This window comes from Panthera pardus, unplaced genomic scaffold (assembly GCF_024362965.1).
Source record: "Panthera pardus isolate Hobbes unplaced genomic scaffold, ASM2436296v1 HiC_scaffold_6, whole genome shotgun sequence".
In the NCBI taxonomy this organism is placed as follows: Eukaryota; Metazoa; Chordata; class Mammalia; order Carnivora; family Felidae; genus Panthera; species Panthera pardus.
The window spans coordinates 14,678,220-14,697,227 of record NW_026526991.1 but is presented as its reverse complement, the minus strand read 5'-3'; the positions used below and the strand labels follow the sequence as shown (position 1 = coordinate 14,697,227).

The window sequence follows — 19,008 nt, the reverse complement described above, 5'->3', positions numbered from 1 at the left end:
ATCCCACACCAGTGTGCCCAGCTTGGTGGGGAGAGCAGGAGCTGCTCCCCCGCCCATCCCTTAGGCTGGCATTTTGTCTAGTGCACAAGCTGCCCAACCTACACAGAGGACCTATGTTCAGATTAGTGAATGGTCATGTGGGTATTTTGCTGGAGGGCCATGAGGTTGAGAACTGGGATCTTGACCTCTCTGTTCTGTGGTGCATAAGTCCACCTTTAGGTGTGAGAAGAGCCTGGCTCAGTCAACATGTTTACATTTCTCACCCAATCTCCCAGGAGCCCTCTCCATGTACCCCACTGTCCAGACAAACTGGACTCCTGGTTCCTAAACACCCACCATGCTTCATGCCTAATGCCTACGCTTATGCTGTTCTTCTTCACTTAGGCCGGCAGGAACCCTGTGCATCCTTAAGGTCCATTTTATATTTTTTTATTTAAAAAAAATTTTTTAATGTTTATTCATTTTTGAGAGAGAGAGAGAGAGAGAGAGAGAGAGAGACAGAGAGAGAGAGAGAGAGAGAGACAGAGAGTGAGTGGGGGAGGGACAGAGAAAGAGAGGGAAACACAGAATCCAAAGCAGGCTCCAGGCTCCGAGCTGTCAACACAGAACCCGATGTGGGGCACAAACTCACGAACTGCGAGATCATGATCCAAGCCACCTGAGCCGAAGTCAGACCAACTGAGCCACGCAGGCGCCCTTCCTTAAGGTCCATTTTAAACACAGCCTTCTTTCTGAAGCATTTCTGACTTCCCTAAGTTAATTAATCTCATTTCCTTCTGAATGAGAAGGAATCTTTGGTCAATATATATATTTATTCATGTGTGTACATTTATTTTCTCACATATTGTCTGTCTCTCCTACCAAAATGTAAGTGCCATGAGGGCAGAGACCTCATCTGGTTTGGAGGTCCTAGAGCCGGCTTAATGTCTCAGATACAGAGTGATTGGTAAACATTGGTAGAATGAATCAATGAATTCTAAATGAAGGAAGAGTCCTTACCTCCTTCTGAATTATAATACAGTCCTTTGCAGAGGCGATTAACAAAGCATTTGTACACTAGTGAAGCATATGCACCCATTAAAACAGATGTTGGCCACAGTCTGGGGGCAGGGTTGGGAGGGTAGGTACTGGATCATAGGGACAGGAGAAGTCTTGGATGGACTGGCCAGTGTGGTTGGGGTACTGGAGATAGGGTGAGGGACTCACAGTGACTATTTACTATTAGAAACTGAGGCATTTCAATATCTTAACACTGTTATGGCCTTATGCACTCCGTGTGATGTTTCGGCCCTATAGAGTTGATTTGGTTGTACAGGACAATGTACAGAAAGGGGCAGCAGTGCTGGGGGCAGGGCTACAGAGGGGTGGCTTGGGGATAGTCAGGGTGCAGAAGACACCAAGGGAAGCACAGAGCAATGACAGTAAGAGCCAATGGGGAGGGACTCGAGTAGGGGGCTGATCTCTGGTCAGAGAGTTGGAGGAAATGTGGGGAGTAGGACGAGCAAGCAGGAGCATGGTGATATCAGCATCTTATACTCCGTTAGAATGGATGCAGGGGTTAGGTCCTATTGCCATCTGCACTAGGCCCTCTTTCATCCTTGTTGTCCAGGGGTCTCAGAGAGAGGGACAGGCAGAGATGGATGAAGCTATGGGGGTGAGGGGAACACTCCTGGGGCTGAGGTTAATGACTATTCACCAACTAGTATGAAAGTATTTCCATATTTTAACAAATGGTGAAGCCATGCTGATGTGCAGGCACACTGACATGGCTGTGGGCAAATAATTGTAAATGGATGTGCCATACACCCAGGCAGGCACGAGAGGGATTTTTTAAAAAGAGGGAAACATTTTCAAAGCAGTGGAAAGCAAAAGGAAAAAAAAATGTTAGACCAAAAATTCTATACACACTCCACTGTATCCAGATTAAGGTTGAAATGATCTCTCTGCCTGGCACATAATAGGACCTCAATAAATATTTTCTAACTGACCAACTGACTGGCTTACAAGATTTTGGTTAACTAAGAAAGGTTCTAGAAAAGTGTGAAAAAAAATGAGAAAACCAAACCATCATCTAAATAGTTCTTCATTACTACAGTAAAAAAGCACAATAAGCCAAAGCAGAGTTGTTAGTTATTAATGGAGTAACAACTAAAATAATAAATTTGTATTTTTTTACCATGTACAAAACTCACAACAATTCTTGGAGGTAGATGTTACTATTATCCTACCTCCATCTTAGGCATATGGACACAGAGACTTAGACAGTCTGGTGACCTATCTGAGACCATGTAGTAAATCAGGCACCTGGCAATCACAATGTGCTCTTCTGGCTCCCAATGTTAGTGTTTATGAATTTAATTACTTGATAAGTGCTAGATTTTTCATTTTTATCTGGGAACTTAATTTTTTTTGACATCTATTTATTTTTGAGAGAGAGAGAGAGAGAGAGAGAGACATACACAGAGTGTGAGTTGGGGAGGGGCAGAGAGAGAGGGAGATACAGAATCCAAAGCAGGGTCCAGGCTCTGAGCTGTCAGCACAGAGCCCAACATGAGGCTTGAACCCACGGACTGCGAGATCATGACCTGAGCCAAAGTTGGTTGCTTAACTGACTGAGCCACCCAGGCGACCCTTCATCTGGGAACTTTAAATATGAGTTATGTGATGCCATTTTCTATGTAGAAAAAAAAATCATTAAGCATCTGGAAATTTTCAAGCACCAAAGTGCAAATGCTTTTGTATTTTCTTGGGCACAAATGGAATTTTAAATTCCCTTCCAGCAGCAAAAATCTATTTATCTTCTTGGTTAAAGGACGTTTCTGAAATGGTCTACTTTGAGGGAGATCCAGGAATTCAAAACTGCACATAGAAAAACATTTTTCCTCTAGAAATTTTATGAGTGAATGAAATTACTGGGCTATAAAAGGATAGACTGTATGTAACTTTCAGTTGAATTGTTTGTTAGGATGATAATTTATGGACAGGGGAGGGAAGGAACCTTGTCAAGCAAGGAGATGAGTCCTAAAAGGTTAAGTAATTTGGCTGACAAGTAAGGGCAGGATAAATTGCCCTAAAAGAAGGAATCCAAGATGACTTATATACCCTGCCAACTAGTTACCTATTTTTTTGGTTCTAAGGATTTGTTTCTTTCCAAGATTCAAAACCTCATTAAATTACTATACCAATGAACAGACAGAATAACACTTCTAAATTAGATGGCCCTACCATAGCAACATTTTTCTAGATATGTCCCCTGAGGCAGGGAAATGAAAGCAAAAATAAACTATTGGGACTACTTCAAAATAAAAAGCTTTTACACTGTTAAGGAAATAATCAACAAAACTAAAGGCAACTTATAGAATAGGAGAAGATATTTGCAAGTGATATATGTGATAAAGGGTTAATATCCAAAATATATAAAGAACATACACAACTCAACACCCCAAAACCTTACAAGAATCTAATTAAAAAATGGGCAGAAGACATGAATAGACATTTCTCCAAGGAAGACATCCAGATGCCCAACCAGACACATGAAAAGATGCTCATTACTGATCATCAGGGAAATGCAAATCAAAACCACAATGAGGGGTGCCTGGGTGGCTCAGTCAGTTGAATGACTGACTTCGGCTCAGGTCACGATCTCACTGTTTGTGAGTTCGAGCCCCGCGTCGGGCTCTGTACTGACAGCTCAGAGCCCGGAGCCTGCTTCGAATTCTGTGTTCTCCCTCTCTCTCTGCCCCTCCCCCACTCATGCTCTGTCTCTTTCTGTCTCAGAAATAAATAAACATTAAAAAAAATTTAAAAAAAACACCACAATGAGATATCACCCCACACCTGTCAGTATGGCTAAAATCAACAACACAAGAAACAACAAGTGTTGGCAAAGGATATGAAGAAAAAGGAACACTTGTGCACTGCTGGTAGGGATGCAAACTGGTACAGCCAGTTTCTTCCATACTGTGGAAAAACAGTATGGAAGATCCTCAGAAAGTTAAAAATAGAATTACCGTATGATCTAGTAATTGCTCTACTAGATATTTACCCAAAAAACACAAAAACACTAATGCAAAGAGATACATGCACTCCTATGTTTATAACAGCATTACTTATAACAGCTAAATTATGGAACCAGCCAAGTATCCACTGATAGATGAATGGATAAAGAAGATGTGGTGTACACACACACACACACACACACTCACAATGGAATATCATTCAGCCATAAATAAGAATGAAATCTTGCTAGTTACAACAACATGAATGGAGCTAGAGAGTATAATGTTAAGGGAAATAAGTCAGTCAGAGAAAGATGAATACCAGATGATTCCAGTCATATGTGGAATTTAAGAAACAAAACAAATGAGCAAAGGAAAAAAGATTATATATATTATATAATATATATGTCATATGTACATGACAAACTAAGAAAAAGTCTCTTGACTAAAGAGAACAGATTGTTACCAGAAGGGAAGTGGGTGGGGGGATGGGTGAAATAGGTGATAGGGATTAAGGAGTGCACTTGTTGTGATGAGCACTGGGTGACGTGTAGAATTGTTGAATCACTATTTATACACCTCAAACTAACTAACTGAGGGAGATCCAGGAATTCAAAACTGCATGTATGTCAACTAACACTGTATGTCAACTAACTGGAATTAAAGTTAAAACTTAATAAATAAAAACACAAATATATTAGATGACCTTTGCCTAAGCCATTCTGATGACCAGAAATAAGAAAACTCCAGGACAACTTAGAAAATTCCTGAGACAGGTTGGCTTACCATAAGTATTCACAGAGGGGACCTTTGACAGACTTTGGAAAAATCAGTTAAATGAGTGATAAATGAATTAAATGTAGCCTTTAAAACAAGGGAAAGGTTGAAAAATTAAGCCAATTGGTTTAAAGAAGCCTAGGCTGTCAGAATATTCCAACTTAATGGTTAAGACAAAATGAGTGTAAGGAGTCTAAACCAACAGGTATTGAATATGGGCAGAACTGGGGACTAATTTCAAGGGATTCAGCCAACACATCTGATTTTACCAAGATCTCTAATGACAAGGCCTTGAAAATTTACTTAGTCTTCCCCAAACTCTATACTTAACACAAACAGGTTAAACAATTCGGGCAAGTGGGAGTGTCCTTTGCTCTGGCAAGATGTAGGTCACTGATGTGGTTTAAGACCTAGCCCCAAAGCACAGAGATCACAGCAATTCCTTACTCCTACATCCGCACTAGTTCAGAGATAAGCTAGAATTTTCTGCCACTGAGCTGGGTTCCTCACTGAAATGAAGGCATAAGTAAGTCCAGACGATTGAGCGACCATCTTAATACAACATTGCTGAATGATGCAAAACTAAGTTTATCCTCCAAACAAGCTCTCTTTTCTTTCTTAGGCCTATTCATAGTCTTCTGGGGGAGGCATGAGTGACAGGAAAACAAACACAAAACAGAAAAACCTAGGCAGACAGTAAGGACTCAGGCTATGTGACAGCTGACTGTCCAAGGTGTTCTACCAGATCCGGGGCATCTCCATTAAGAGGGTAATCCCTGTTGGGAGATGTTGTGCTGGCAGAGAAGTTTGTTCATGATTCTTACCTCAAGTGGAGGAAGCGTCCAACGCTGGGGAGCACCTTTGATTCCTTCTGCCTTTGAAGCTATGTGTTCTCCACTTGAGCCTTGAACTCAGCTGCTGAAAAGACAAGATAATTAAGTCTGAATCATCTAGTGGTGGATTTTTTAAAATGCTTCTTTCAAAATGTAATGTATAATTGCTACACTTCAATTGCCCAATAACATGAATGAACACTACAGCCTCTACCTAGATGAGTAGACAATGCCACCCATGCAATGATTACCCCCTGCCAACACACACACACACACACACACACACACACACACACACACACGAAATTATTACGACTACATTACCAGAATGATTAAGTTGAGACTTCCAGGATACTGGAAAAGGTGTCAAATTGTTTTGAATTGGAAGAGGAAGAATTTTCCTCTCTGGGAAAATAAGCCAGTTTCTCCTGGTCAGGGTCCCTGCAGTGGGTGGCCCCTCACTGCTCACAATACCTTTTGGACTTTTGGTGGATCAGATTCAGTCTGAGAGCATGAGGCTTGGTAACCGGGCTGATCTAGTTACCACCTTTATCTTGCAGGGTAGGAGCACAGATGATATCTCTAAGTGTCTGTTCCTTTTCAGGTTGTTAGTGCCTTCCGCGCCCAGCATTCCTTTGAGGTAGGTTGGGTGGGTGCAGCCACCACCATGTGACTTCACATCTGTAGGTTCTAAACCTCGTCTGTACTCCCATCCCCCATATTTTACTCATTACATTTTACATGGCCAGGGAATCTGCTTGTATAAAGTGTCTAACATCTTACAGTTTTCAGGGTAAGATACAGTGACCAAACTGCCGTCGTTCCCCAGGATGCAGGGTTTTCCGTACGAAAACCAGGGCAGTCCTGGGAAAACCGAGGAGACTGGGAACCCTAATAAGAACAGGCACGTTTCCAGGTTTCTCATCTAGTGTGCCTCCAGTTACATTTGCCTTTTTAACTTGCGTTTCCTTAGGGACAAAATGGCAGTAAGAATAGTATCTACCTTGATAGGTTCTGGTGAAAAAAAGTGCTGTCAGCCATCAGTCTGTTTGGGCTGCTACAGTGTATGAACAGAAATGTATTGCTCACAGTTCTGGAGGCTGGGAAGTCCAAGATTAAGGAGCCAGCACGATCACATCTTCCTGGTTCACAGCCAGCACCTTCTGCCAATGTCCTCACGCAGTGGAAGGAGGCGGGGATCTCTCTGGAGCCTCTTTTATGAGGCATTAATCCCATTCATCGGGGTTCCACCTTCATGACTCGAGCACCTCACAAAATCTCCACCTACAGATACTATCACCTTTGGGGACTAGCATTTCAACATATGAACTTTGGAGGGACACAAACATTCAGACCATAGCAATAAGCCGTAAGAATTTGCTCTTAAAATGGTAAAGTGCTGTAAAATTTTATTTATTAGTATGTGGCCTTATCAATGGCGATACAAGCCTGAAGACATTTTCCTCATAGAATCTTTTATTGTGTGTCATCACAGATTCCATGCATTAAATTCACAAATATTGGGCACCTACGGTGTGCAAAGACCTCTTCAGTAAAAAAGACAGAATCTCTGTCCATGTGCAGTTTATTAGATGAAGACACAAAATACATAAGTAAACAAAATAAATAAAAATGTATACATTGTGACATGTGCTATGAAGGAAATAGGGAATGTGGTTGTCTTGTAATTGGTAGGGTGATGTCACTGGTGGAGGCATGTTTACTCTGCAAGATGGTCCAGGAGGGCTTCTCTGAGGAGGTATATTTGAGCTGAGATCTAAGCACAAGAAGCCAGGTGGGCAAAGCACAGAAGGGAATGGGTGGAGGGAACAGCAAAGGTGGGCTGTGCGTCTGTGACGTAGGAAGGGCAGAAATACTGGACATCTGAACAGCGGTGTCACGTGGGGAGTTGGAGTTCGGGGCAAGGTCTGCTGGAAATAACGAATTTCTAAGTCATCATCCTAGAGGCGAAGTGAAAGCCACAGAAGTGGACAGGTGCATGTGAGAGGCGGTTTCCCGTGGTGCACGTGCTACTGGAGGGATGTGGGATCATCTCAGGAGCTGGAAACTTAAACACTTGAAATTTTATTGTGATTGTTTTTAGCATATGAGGAAAAAGAACACAAAAGTAGACATGGGAAAAGAGGAGTGACATCACACATCACATGGAAAACGATTCATATTTCTGTCCTTTCCTCAGAATCTTCCCTGGGTGTCAGTGCCTGTTTCTCCTCTTTCTCTCTCTCTTCCCTCACGGTCCCAGGTTTCCTCCCATCTCTCCTGCCCAGAGCGGCTGCCTGCCTTCACCTTCATCCCCTGCTGCCCCATTCTTTTTCTGTCGCAAAGATCCCCAATCCACTCAGCCTCCTATGTGCCTCTCCTGTCCATTAACCAGCTGCACAGGATCTGCTAGACTTACAGGAAAGCTGACCGTTGTAAAACAGCAGTACTTTTCCTGACGCAAGTATTAATTTTTCCTTTTGTCCTAGAAGATCTGAAACTCTTGGTGGAAACCTGTGTCACTGTTGTGTATTCTGGGGCATCTGGTGCAGGATTTGAGGAGACTTTTCTGGAAGGGTGGCCTGGAGAAAGTGAACCAGGGGTCTCTGTCCTGCAGTGCTCCAGGGCTCTCGCCTCACAGGGACCTGCCCTGCCCACCTCACCCGGCACCCCGGACAATTTACTCCACTTGTCTGGGTCTCCACCATCCTCTGTACAAGTGGAGACCATGCTTACACTTCAGAGTCGCTGAGGCAATTAAGCTGATTGAGCTAGCACATAGTTTTTCATACAGTGTTAATAAGATGCGTCACTACTATATTTTCTCTTTTTTATTTTAAATTAATAATTTGAAAGATATTTTAAACAACTTTTGAGAAACATACAAAGTTGGGGTGCCTGGCTGCCTCAGTCAGTAGAACGTGAGACTCTTGATCTTTGGGTTGTGAGTTCAAACCTCACATTAGGTGTGGAGCCTACTTTAAAAAAAACATACAAAGTTTAGTTTCTATGGTATTTACTTTTTACATTTACTCTCTATTTGGAAATGAGTATGTTTTCCGTTTATATAGCTTCCCCTTTTAAACAAATGTACATATAGTTTAAGAAGTGGGTTGATTTATGGGGAAAACGAAATAATGGTGCAACTCAGGTGGGACACGGAATAATGCTAGAAAAGGAGGCTCTAATAATTCGAGTTTAGGAAACAAAGATGGAAGAAGAGAGTGCAGCTAGTGTGTTTTATTTTATTTGGAAGGGACCTGGGAAGTCAGCTCAGTTAGCCTCCTTTCTGCTAAAGGAGTTGCTTTAGGGTAAATTTGCTGAATTTGTCATCATGACAAAGCCAGTAGCACTGTGCCCAGTTTCATTATTTATTTTAGTTTTTCAGACTTAACTGAAAATTTGCTGGGAAATCCTGATTATCCAGCCTACCCACGATGGCAATCTAGAAGGCAAGATTAATTATTTCACTTACTAATGGCTGACTGCTGTTAGTCTCTACAGATCAAGGGATGCTTTTAATTAAAACTCCAAAGAAACATTATAATTAACTAGGTAGAATAATTGTTCATTAAAGAAAGAGGTCAAGATGTTAGTGTTCCTTAACAGTGTTAAGGAACTGAGCATCCTGCTTCTTAGAATGTCCAGGCTATTCCCATATAGAAAAAAGCTATCTGAATACCAGACTTCATTTGAGCTTGGAAGACAAATCATATTATTCTTGCAGGAGAGAAAAGTGAGAGGGGTAGGGATCATCTGTATATGGGGTTGGGGGGGATGTGCCAACATTTTGTATTGGTGAAATCTGGTTAAAAGGACACCCTGAAGAAGGAATAGGAGGTAGGAAAAAATAAGAGCTAACATCTATTTTTTGTTATGCTCTGGGCACCAACCATATATTACCTCATTAAATCCCCACCAAGACTGTATGAGGTACTAATATTATCCAAATTTTATAGATGAGGAAACTAAGAGGTTAAGTATATGCCTAAGCTTAGGTGTCAGAGTTAAGGCTGTAGAGCCAGGACTCAGGACCCAGTTGTCCTACCTCCCGGAGTCTGTTCTCTTAACCACTATGCCAAACTGCTTCTTCAGGAAGTGGTTAAAGGGCAGCCCACAGCCCAGGGGATGTGGAAGGTGAGGAGAGAGAAGGATGCTGTTGCTAGGTAATACATCTGCTTTTCCAAGTTGCTAACTGAATCTGTGACAGTGACACAGATACATGTGTTTGTTTGAAGTTGCTAGCCTATTACTGACCAGAGGAAGCTGTCTGGAATTTGTGTGGCTCTCAAGAGAGATCAGTGACCCTACAGTTCACCCTGGAAGGGCTGAGGAGACATCTGGCAGAATCATCTTATCACTTGGAAGCATCTCCCCCTCTCTTCCCAGATCTGTCCCAGGCCACCCTCTCCTGATGCCTGTGGTGACTGATCTACCTAGACCATGGCCCTCCCACCAGTCACATTCTGGAATGGTTTATGGCACTATCTCCCTCCTGGTTTTGAAAAATAAACAAACCCACTTACCCACTTACCTCTACTTATTATCAGTTGTGTGAAAGGGAACTACATTTTATTATTTGCAGTTCAAAGCGAATTTAAATTCATGTTAAATTTGAAATGTACATACATGACCCTTATGAGACATGAGGGATATTGTGGAACCAAGCACTCATGATAGTGTAATACAACTTTGAAATGTCTGAGAACCATCAGTGTGAGCCCACAACACACAGACAAGGGTTTCTCCACCTTAGTGCTATTGACATTTTGGGCCATACAATTCTTTCATGTGGGGGCTGTCCTGTGTGCTGTGGGACATATAACAGCATCCCTGGCCTCCGCCCTGATGTTAGTAGCACCATTTTCTCCTACCTTAGTTGTGACCAAAATATCTCCAGTCTATACCTGTCTAATGTCCTTGGACAACCTTGGTTGAGAATCAAGAAAATAAAGTATATTCAAGTATTCTATCTAGCCCTTGCTATAGAACATGGCTCCTCTTGAGGGCCAGATTCTAATATTCCTAATAATATTATTCTTAATTATCCAATACATATTTGAAAACATTCTCTTGGTGACAGAGGTGACAGATTCAAACAAGACTGAAGTTTACATAGCAAATGGTGAAAATCCTTGGGGCTCCTCCCATCCCTTATCCCTGTCTTCTGTATGCTTCCTTCTAGTTTGCTTTCCAAGAATATTTTTATATTTTTATTTTGTTTCTTTCAACAGATTCCATATATCTTAATTTGGTCCTTGGATAGGGTTTTAATCATTTTAACAGCTTCTGAAGATGCTTTTTCTAGCTTGCATGGTCCGAATTTCATCTCACAACACTTATTTAAGGTCCATTTCAATTTCTTACCAAGCACACCTACCTCAAAGTGCTTCGTACTGTTAAGACAACCCAAAACAACCACAGCAAGATCACATGGTCCAGACCCGTGGTTCCCAAAGTGTAGTTTCACAGCAGCACCACCTGGAAATCATTAGAAATGCAAACTCTCAAGCCCTTCTCCAGACCTACTAAATTAGAAACTGTGCAAATTAAAGCTCAAGATTCTGGAAAATGTATTGGATTTGTAAGTAAACACTCAAACTAAGCCCAATCTGGCATTCTCAGGTAGAGACAGAATGAAGATCATACTTTCCAAACAGATATACCAAGAACTCAGAGATAAGCATGAATATCTTTATACCATTTTAAATTTTGCTTAACCGGGCCTAACAATGGAGGTGGGGACTGGATGTTGTTGAAGATGGATAAAACCTGCCTTGTCCCCTTAAGAAACTCATAACCCAAGACTAGAGAAAGCCTGATATGCAAATAATTGCACTGCAATATGATGGATAACGTTCAAAAGTATGTTCCAAGTGCTCTTGGAGCAAAAGGAAGGAGCAACACACTTTTCTTTGAAGAAGGTATTCCAGGTAGAAGGATCAGCATGTGCAAAATCACAGAGGCATACAAACTTACTTGTGGGAGAGGATGTAAAGTGGGGGGCCAGGGGGGATGTATTTTGGATTAGTGCAGTGTGAATAGGGATCATTGGGAAGATTGAAGAAAGTGGTTTCCAGCTGGACTATGAAGGGTTTTTATCATGCAAAGAAATTTGATTTATATTTGGGAAACTAAAGGAAACTCAACAATAAGAAAAATATAATTAAAAATTGGACAAGACATATATGAAAAGCCCACAGCTGATATCATGCTAAATGGGGAAAAACTGAGAGCTTTCCCCCTGAAATCAGGAATATGACAGGGATGTCCACTCTCACCAGTGTTGTTTAACATAGTGTTGGAAGTCCTAGCCTCAGCAATCGGACAACAAAATGAAATAAAAGGCATCCAGATTGGCAAAGAAGTCAAACTTTAACTTTTTGCAGATGACAAGATACTCTACATGGAAAACCTTAAAGACTTTACCAAAAAGCTGCTAGAACGGACACATAAATTCAGCAAAGTTGCAGGATACAAAATCAATGTACAGAAATTGGTTGCATTTCCATACATCAATAATGAAGCAACAGAAAGAGAAATCAAGAAATCGATCCCATTTACAATTGCACCAAGAACCATAAAATACCTAGGAATAAACCTAACCAAAGATGTAAAAGATCTATATGCTGAAAACTATAGGAAACTTGTGAAAATAAATTGAAGAAGACACAAAGAAATAGAAAAACATTCCATGCTCATGGATTAGAAGAACAAATATTGTTAAAATGTCAATACTACCCAAAACAATCTACATATTCAATGCAATCCCAATCAAAATTGTACCAGCATTCTTCTCAAAGCTAGAACAAACAATCCTAAAATTTGTATGGAACCACAAAAGACCCTGAACAGCCAAAGTAATATTGAAAAAGAAAACCAAAGTGGGAGGCATCACAATCCCGGACTTTAGCCTCTACTACAAAGCTGTAATCATCAAGACGGTATGGTATTAGCACAAAAACAAACACAGACTAATGGAATAAAATAGAGAACCCAGAAGTGGACCCACGAATGTATGGCTAACTAATATTTGACAAAGCAGGGAAGAATATCCAATGGAAAAAAGACAGTCTCTTTAGCAAATGGTGCTGGGGGAACTGGACAGCAACATGCAGAAAAATGACCCTGGACCACTTTCTTACACCATACACAAAAATAAACTCAAAATGGATGAAAGACCTAAATGTGAGACAGGAAACCATCAAAATCCTAGAGGAGAAAGCAGGCAAAAACTTCTTTGACCTTGGCCACAGCAATTTCTTGCTTAACATATCTCCAAAGGCAAGAGAAATAAAAGCAAAAATGAACCATTGAAACCTTGTCAAGATAGAAAGCTTCTGCACTGCAAAGGAAACAATCAACAAAACTAAAAGGCAACCGATGGAATGGGAGAAGATATTTGCAAATGACATATTGGATAAAGGGTTAGTATCCAAAATCTATAAAGAACTTACCAAACTTAACACCTGAAAAACAAATAATCCAGTGAAGAAATGGGCAGAAGACATGAATAGACACTTTTCCAAAGAAGACATCCAGACAGCCAACAGACACATGAAAAGATGTTCAGTATCACTTATCATAAGGGAAATACAAATCAAAACCACATTGAGATACCACCTCACACCAGTCAGAGTGGCTAAAGTTAACAACTCAGAAAACAACAAATGCTGGTGAGGATGTGGAGAAATGGGAACACTCTTGCACTGCTAGTGGGAGTGCAAACTGGTGCAACTGCTCTAGAAAATAGTGTGGGGGTTCCTCAAAAAATTAAAAATAGAACTACCCTATGATCCAGCAATAGCACTACTAGGAATTTATCCAAAGGATACAGGAGTGCTGATTCATAGGGGCACATGTACCCCAATGTTTATAGCAGTGCTTTCAACAATAGCCAAATTATGGAAAGAGCCCAGATGTCCATCAACTAATGAATGGATAAAGAAGATGCGGTTTATATATACAATGGAATGAGAAAGAATGAGAAAGAATGAAATCCTACTATTTGCAATAATGTGGATGGAACTGGAGGGTATTATGCTAAGTGAAATAAGTCAGAGAAAGACAGGTATCATATGTTTTCACTCATATGTGGAAATTGAGAAACTTAACAGAAGACCATGGGGGAAGGCAAGGGGAAAAAACAGTTTCAAACAGAGAGGGAGGGAGGCAAACCATAAGAGACTCTTAAATACAGAGAACAAACTCAGGGTTGATGGAGGGGGGCAGGGGAGAGGGGAAAATGGGTGATGGGTATTGATGAGGGCACTTGTTGGGATGAGCACTGGGTATTGTATGTAAGAGATGAATCATGGGAATCTACCCCCAAAACCAACAGCACACTGTATACACTGTATGTTAGCCAACTTGACAATAAATTACATTTAAAAAAGTGGGCAAGAGAGCTGAAAACACCTCACTGAAGATGTATTGATGGCAAATAAACATACAGAAAGATGCTCAGCATTATCAGGAATTGCAAATTCAAGCAACAAGATACCATCTGTTAAAATGGCTAAAATGAAAAACAACCTGACAATACAAATTAATGCAAGTCTCATTCACTGCTAATGGGAATACAAAGTGGTACAGCCACTTTGGAAAACAGTTTGGCACTTTCCTGCAAAATTAAACCTAGTCTTGCCATATGATCCAGCAATGGTGTTCCTGGGTGTTTATCCAACTGATTTGAAAATTTAGGTCCACATAAAAACTTGCACAAACACAAATATTTATAGAAGTTTTGTTCACAATTGCTCCAAACTAGGAGCAACCAGTTTATCAATAGGTGAATGGATAAACTATAATACAACCATACAGTGGAATGTTATTCAGCATGAAAAAGAAATAAGCTATGAAGCCAAAAAAGACATGGATTAATCTTAAACACATATTGTTAAGTAAAAGAAGCCAGTCATGAAGCCAGAAAATTCTATCCACATTCTGATTCCAATTACATGTCATTCTGGAAAAGGCAAAAGTAAAGTGATGGTAAAGAGACCCGTAATTGCCAGAGGTTTGGTGGCGGGGGGGAGGGGTACGTAAGAGTGGTGGTGAAGTAAGTTGAAGCACAGGGGATGTTTCAGGTTGGTGAAACAAGACATTATGCATTTGTCAAAACTGATAGAACTTTACGGGTCAAAGAGTAAATCTTAATGTATGTAAACTTAAAAAAAAAATCACGTAGGAGATTGAGAGGTCCATGACAGAATGCAGAATGTGAGAAAAGAATCTAAATGTATTATAAATGTATGAAACAACCTTGCTGAATGGGATTGGGGAACAAGATGGTGACCTGGGTCAGTTTGGGAAAGAATGGAGTCTGTAAGACGAAGGGCTACACGCACTGTTGATGAAGCACTGTGCTGCAGTTGACAAGGTTGTTTTTGACAAGGGTATGGGTTAAGAACTGTGAAACTGCTAGATACTGGAAATGAATGATTAAATAAATGGATGGTGGATGGGGTGGAGCTAGATTTGTCACAGTTGGATTGGGAATTTACAGACAAAGCAAAGAAGGTGACCAGAATGATCATGTGGCAATGGATTAGAGTTGGCAACATGAGAATGAACTCATGCTCAGCTTCATACATAGATATAGATGGTTATGTATGGAAAATGTACATATACATATCTCTCAGGTGTGTCAGCTGAGAAGGCTTAGAAGCAATAATACCCCAACAGCAATGAGCACACCTAGCACCCAGATACTGGTTTCTTTTTTTTTTTTTTTTAAATTTTTTAATGTTTATTTTTGACAGAGAGAGAGAGAGAGAGCGAGCATGAGTAGGGGAGGGGCAAAGAGAGAGAGACACACACACAGAACCTGAAACAGGCTCCAGGCTCCCAGCTGTCAGCACAGAGCCTGACGCGGGGCTTGAACTCACAGACAGTGAGATCGTGACCTGCGCTGAAGTCGGACACTCAACAGACTGAGCCACCCAGGCACCCCCCAGATATTGATTTCTAATACCACTCTTCAGTAAAAGGAACTGGGGCACCGTGGAAAAATGGCTGATTCTAAGGTTGGGGCAGGATATATACAAAATTGTCCTAAAGCATCTTATAGTAACAGAAAATAAGAAAGTGCTCAAAACCAGAAAAAAAAAGAAAATACAGAAGAAGTGAACAAAAATCCACAGTGATATCAAATGGATACAGTAGCCAACTGAAAGATGTCCCAGTGGTCAAAGCCGGAACAATTTGAGCAAAAACAGATAAATGAAGTAGTATTAGATTATAAGCCAAAGAATAAAAGAAATGTAACTCCACACTGATATAAATAAAGGACTGAATAAATAGAAAATAGAACAAATCTCCTGTATAGAGGAAATTCAAATAATTTATGTACATACTCCACTCCTAAGGAGGTAGGGCATAACTCCCACTCTAAGTGTGGGCTGCACATAGTGACTTTCTTCCAAAGGATACAATATAAAAAGGAGAAAAAAGGAGTAACTTTACAGTGGAGAAGCCAAGTGATCTGAGTTAACATCAACAGTGAGAAGTCATATTGACAGTATGCACTGTTGACATGAGAATGGAACCTGGACTTTTGCAGTCTACCTCCCAGGAGCACATTACCTCAGTCTAATCATGAGAAAATATCAGACAAATTGAAGGATGTTCTACAAAATACCTGACAAGTAATTCTTAAAACTGTTAAGGTCATTTAAAAAAAAAGAAAAAAAGGAAGTCTAAGAAACTGTCACAGCCAAGAGAAGCCCAAGGAGACATGATGACTAGGTGTAATGTGGTCTCCTAGGTGGGATCCTGGAACAGAAAAAGGAGATTAGGAAAAAACAGAGAGAATCTGAATAAAGCATAGACTTTGGTTATTACAAATGCATCAACCGGGCATCTGGGTGGCTCAGTTGGTTAAGGTCATGATCTCATGGTTCGTTCATGAGTTTGAGTCCCACATCAAGCTCTCTGCTGTCAGCACAGAGCCTGCTTTGGATCCCCTGTCTCTCTTTTCTCTTTGCCCCTCCCCTGCACACTGTGCTCTCTCTCTCAAAAATAAATAAACATTAAGAGGTTACTAATAGGGAAAATTGAGTATGTGGTATATAAGTCTTCAGAATCATTCCATAAACCTAAAACCATTTTAAATATAACATTAAAAAAAAGGAAGCCTTGTGAGCCAATGTATTCCCACAGAAGACTGACATTATCCCTTTGTAGTATTCTATGAAATGGCTCATTAAAAAAAAAAAAGAAATTTACATTTCTGAAGTCTTTGAAAGTTGCAGTAACTGTTGCTTGCAGACATTAAAATGGGATCTGTAAGAGAAAAAAAAATTCTGAAGGAGAGAAATAGTTGAGAGATCATTGTCATGGATCTTTGAGGTTTTGGATGGTCATCCTCTAGAGTACCTTAAATCTTGGCAGTGCCTTGGAGATGCTCTGGTTCTCTTCCAGGACCCTGCTAAATCCCTGTGATTGGATTACTTCTGCCATGCCGGTGTTTACACCCTACTGGGCAAAGGATTGAGACAAGGATCCCAGGTAGATTAGTTTTCCGTTGTTTTAACAAATGGTCGCAAACGTAGTGGCTTAAAACAAAAGACAGAACCAAAGGTATTCTCTCACTTAACCTTTACAACACGGCTGTCTGATACATTCTTGTTACTATTTTCATTTTTATAGGTAGTAACTTATCCAGGGTTACACAGTACCGAGAGGTGGACTGTGGTAGATGGTCTTTAAAGATGGCCACCATATTAGCCTTGCACTGGTTTCTCCAAGAATGGTATCTCAGAGAGAAACAGACTTCTATCTTTTTTAGGTTACTATTCAGATCTCTGTTAGGGTAGCTGAAGCTGTATCCTAACCAATAAGGCCTCCAAATATAGCCATTTTCCAACTTCTATTATGTCTATCTCTGTAACATCACCCCTGCTCACCCATCGTCTACATTCTTACTGTCATCCCACTAATTGCTTTCTTCTTTCAGTTACCAAAAGAGTCTCCTAACTGAGCTGGTCCCTACATTCAAGACAATTTTGCCTTCTGGGGAACATGGGGCAAAGTTTGAGGACATCTTTTGCTCTACAACTGAGAGAGAGGTTTCTAGTAGCATTTGTGGACAGACCAGGGATGCTGCTGAACATCTTACAAGGCACAGAATAGTCCTCCACAACTACGACTTACGAGGCCCCAAATGTCAACAGTGCCAAGGTTGAGGAACTCTGATCTAATATATATCCCCCGTACTTGACCAGTGATAGATTCACATTTCAGATCTGACCTATGCCCCTTGTGGTGTACACCATTCAGACTCATGGCTTCCTATGATCTTTTGAACGGCCTGTCTACACTTGGCAGAAATTCCAATTATTTTAAGTCTTGCCTTCCCAAGGAAGGAGTTCAGACTCTCAATCTCATTCTCCTTTGTAGCCAGGACTCAGACATGGGACTCGATCTCCCTCAAGCAGATGCATCCCTATGAGCCTTTGATTTAGAAGTGAGCAAAGTGAGGAAACAGGTTCTTTTGGAAACCTGGCATTTTGTTGGTGCAGGAGGCTGCAAAAACATGTGGCATATGAGGGTGGCAGCCATTCCACAGTGGTTCCTGTCAGGGTGACAGTTTCCTCCGGGGCCGGGTGGGGCAGCAGCAGCAATCCCAGTCATGATAGTTTCCTCATCAGGCCAGTTCTGCAGCGTGGTTGAGTTCCATTTCTGGAATTACCCAGGAACCACTTTAGTCCTCCCCCAAATTCCCTGAGCTATCCAGAATCCTTTTAAACATGTTCCTTTTCTTCTTAGCCAAAGCTAGTCTCTATTGCTCAGAAGTAAGCAACGTCTGATAAAGAATCCTCTGCTTAAAACTCTTCATTGACTTCCCAAACATTCTAGAATGTGTCCCAAATCCTTTGCTCAGTTCAAGGCACTTCTTTATCTGAGATGTACACACTGTCCTTCTCTCTGACCACATTGAGCCACCCTGGTCCTGCCACCCTTCCTCAATCTCATATTCCTTGCCAATCAAGAACCCTACTGGCACAACCCTTCTCTATGTACCCCTGTGCCCAGCATTGTTCTGATCTCTATCATAAACAAAACACTTATTATGCTCTACTACAAGAATTGACTCACTCAGCTGTTAACTCTGCACCGGTAGGAACATGCCTTTTCCGTTCTCTGAGACCCCAGCACCTGGGATAGTATCTGTCAGAAAGTCGGTGTCCAAGACGTGCTTATTTAATGAAGGTCAGGATGTGGACAAGTACTGCCACCTAGTGGAAGAAACTTCATTTGACTCTTTTATTATAGTTGGGACAACCGGCTATCATACAAAGATGAGATTTGAAGATTCTCCAAGGTATCATCATCATCATCATCATCATCATCATCACTGTCAGACCCTCAACGGTAGCGGGCCTCCCACGTGGGTC

General features: G+C 41.0%; 1 protein-coding gene across 8 annotated transcripts in view; it reads right to left on the bottom strand.

Moving 5' to 3' along the window:
- BPIFC (BPI fold containing family C) overlaps window positions 1-18,944 on the bottom strand; it is a 53,986-nt gene extending 35,042 nt beyond the window's left edge. The window contains exons 1-5 of one of the 8 annotated variants that reach the window (XM_019446708.2): window positions 18,710-18,944; window positions 16,838-17,086; window positions 10,989-11,089; window positions 6,698-6,908; window positions 5,600-5,693 (exon numbers count right to left, since the gene is read on the bottom strand). The gene's annotated coding sequence lies outside the window, so the exon portion shown is untranslated. Of the gene's footprint in view, window positions 1-5,599; window positions 5,694-5,932; window positions 6,048-6,082; window positions 6,223-6,697; window positions 6,909-10,988; window positions 11,090-16,837; window positions 18,527-18,709 lie in introns of those variants that run through there. The other 7 variants (XM_053894862.1, XM_019446707.2, XM_019446706.2 and 4 more) reach the window with 7 other exon arrangements.
- Between the last annotated feature and the right edge of the window lie 64 nt (window positions 18,945-19,008).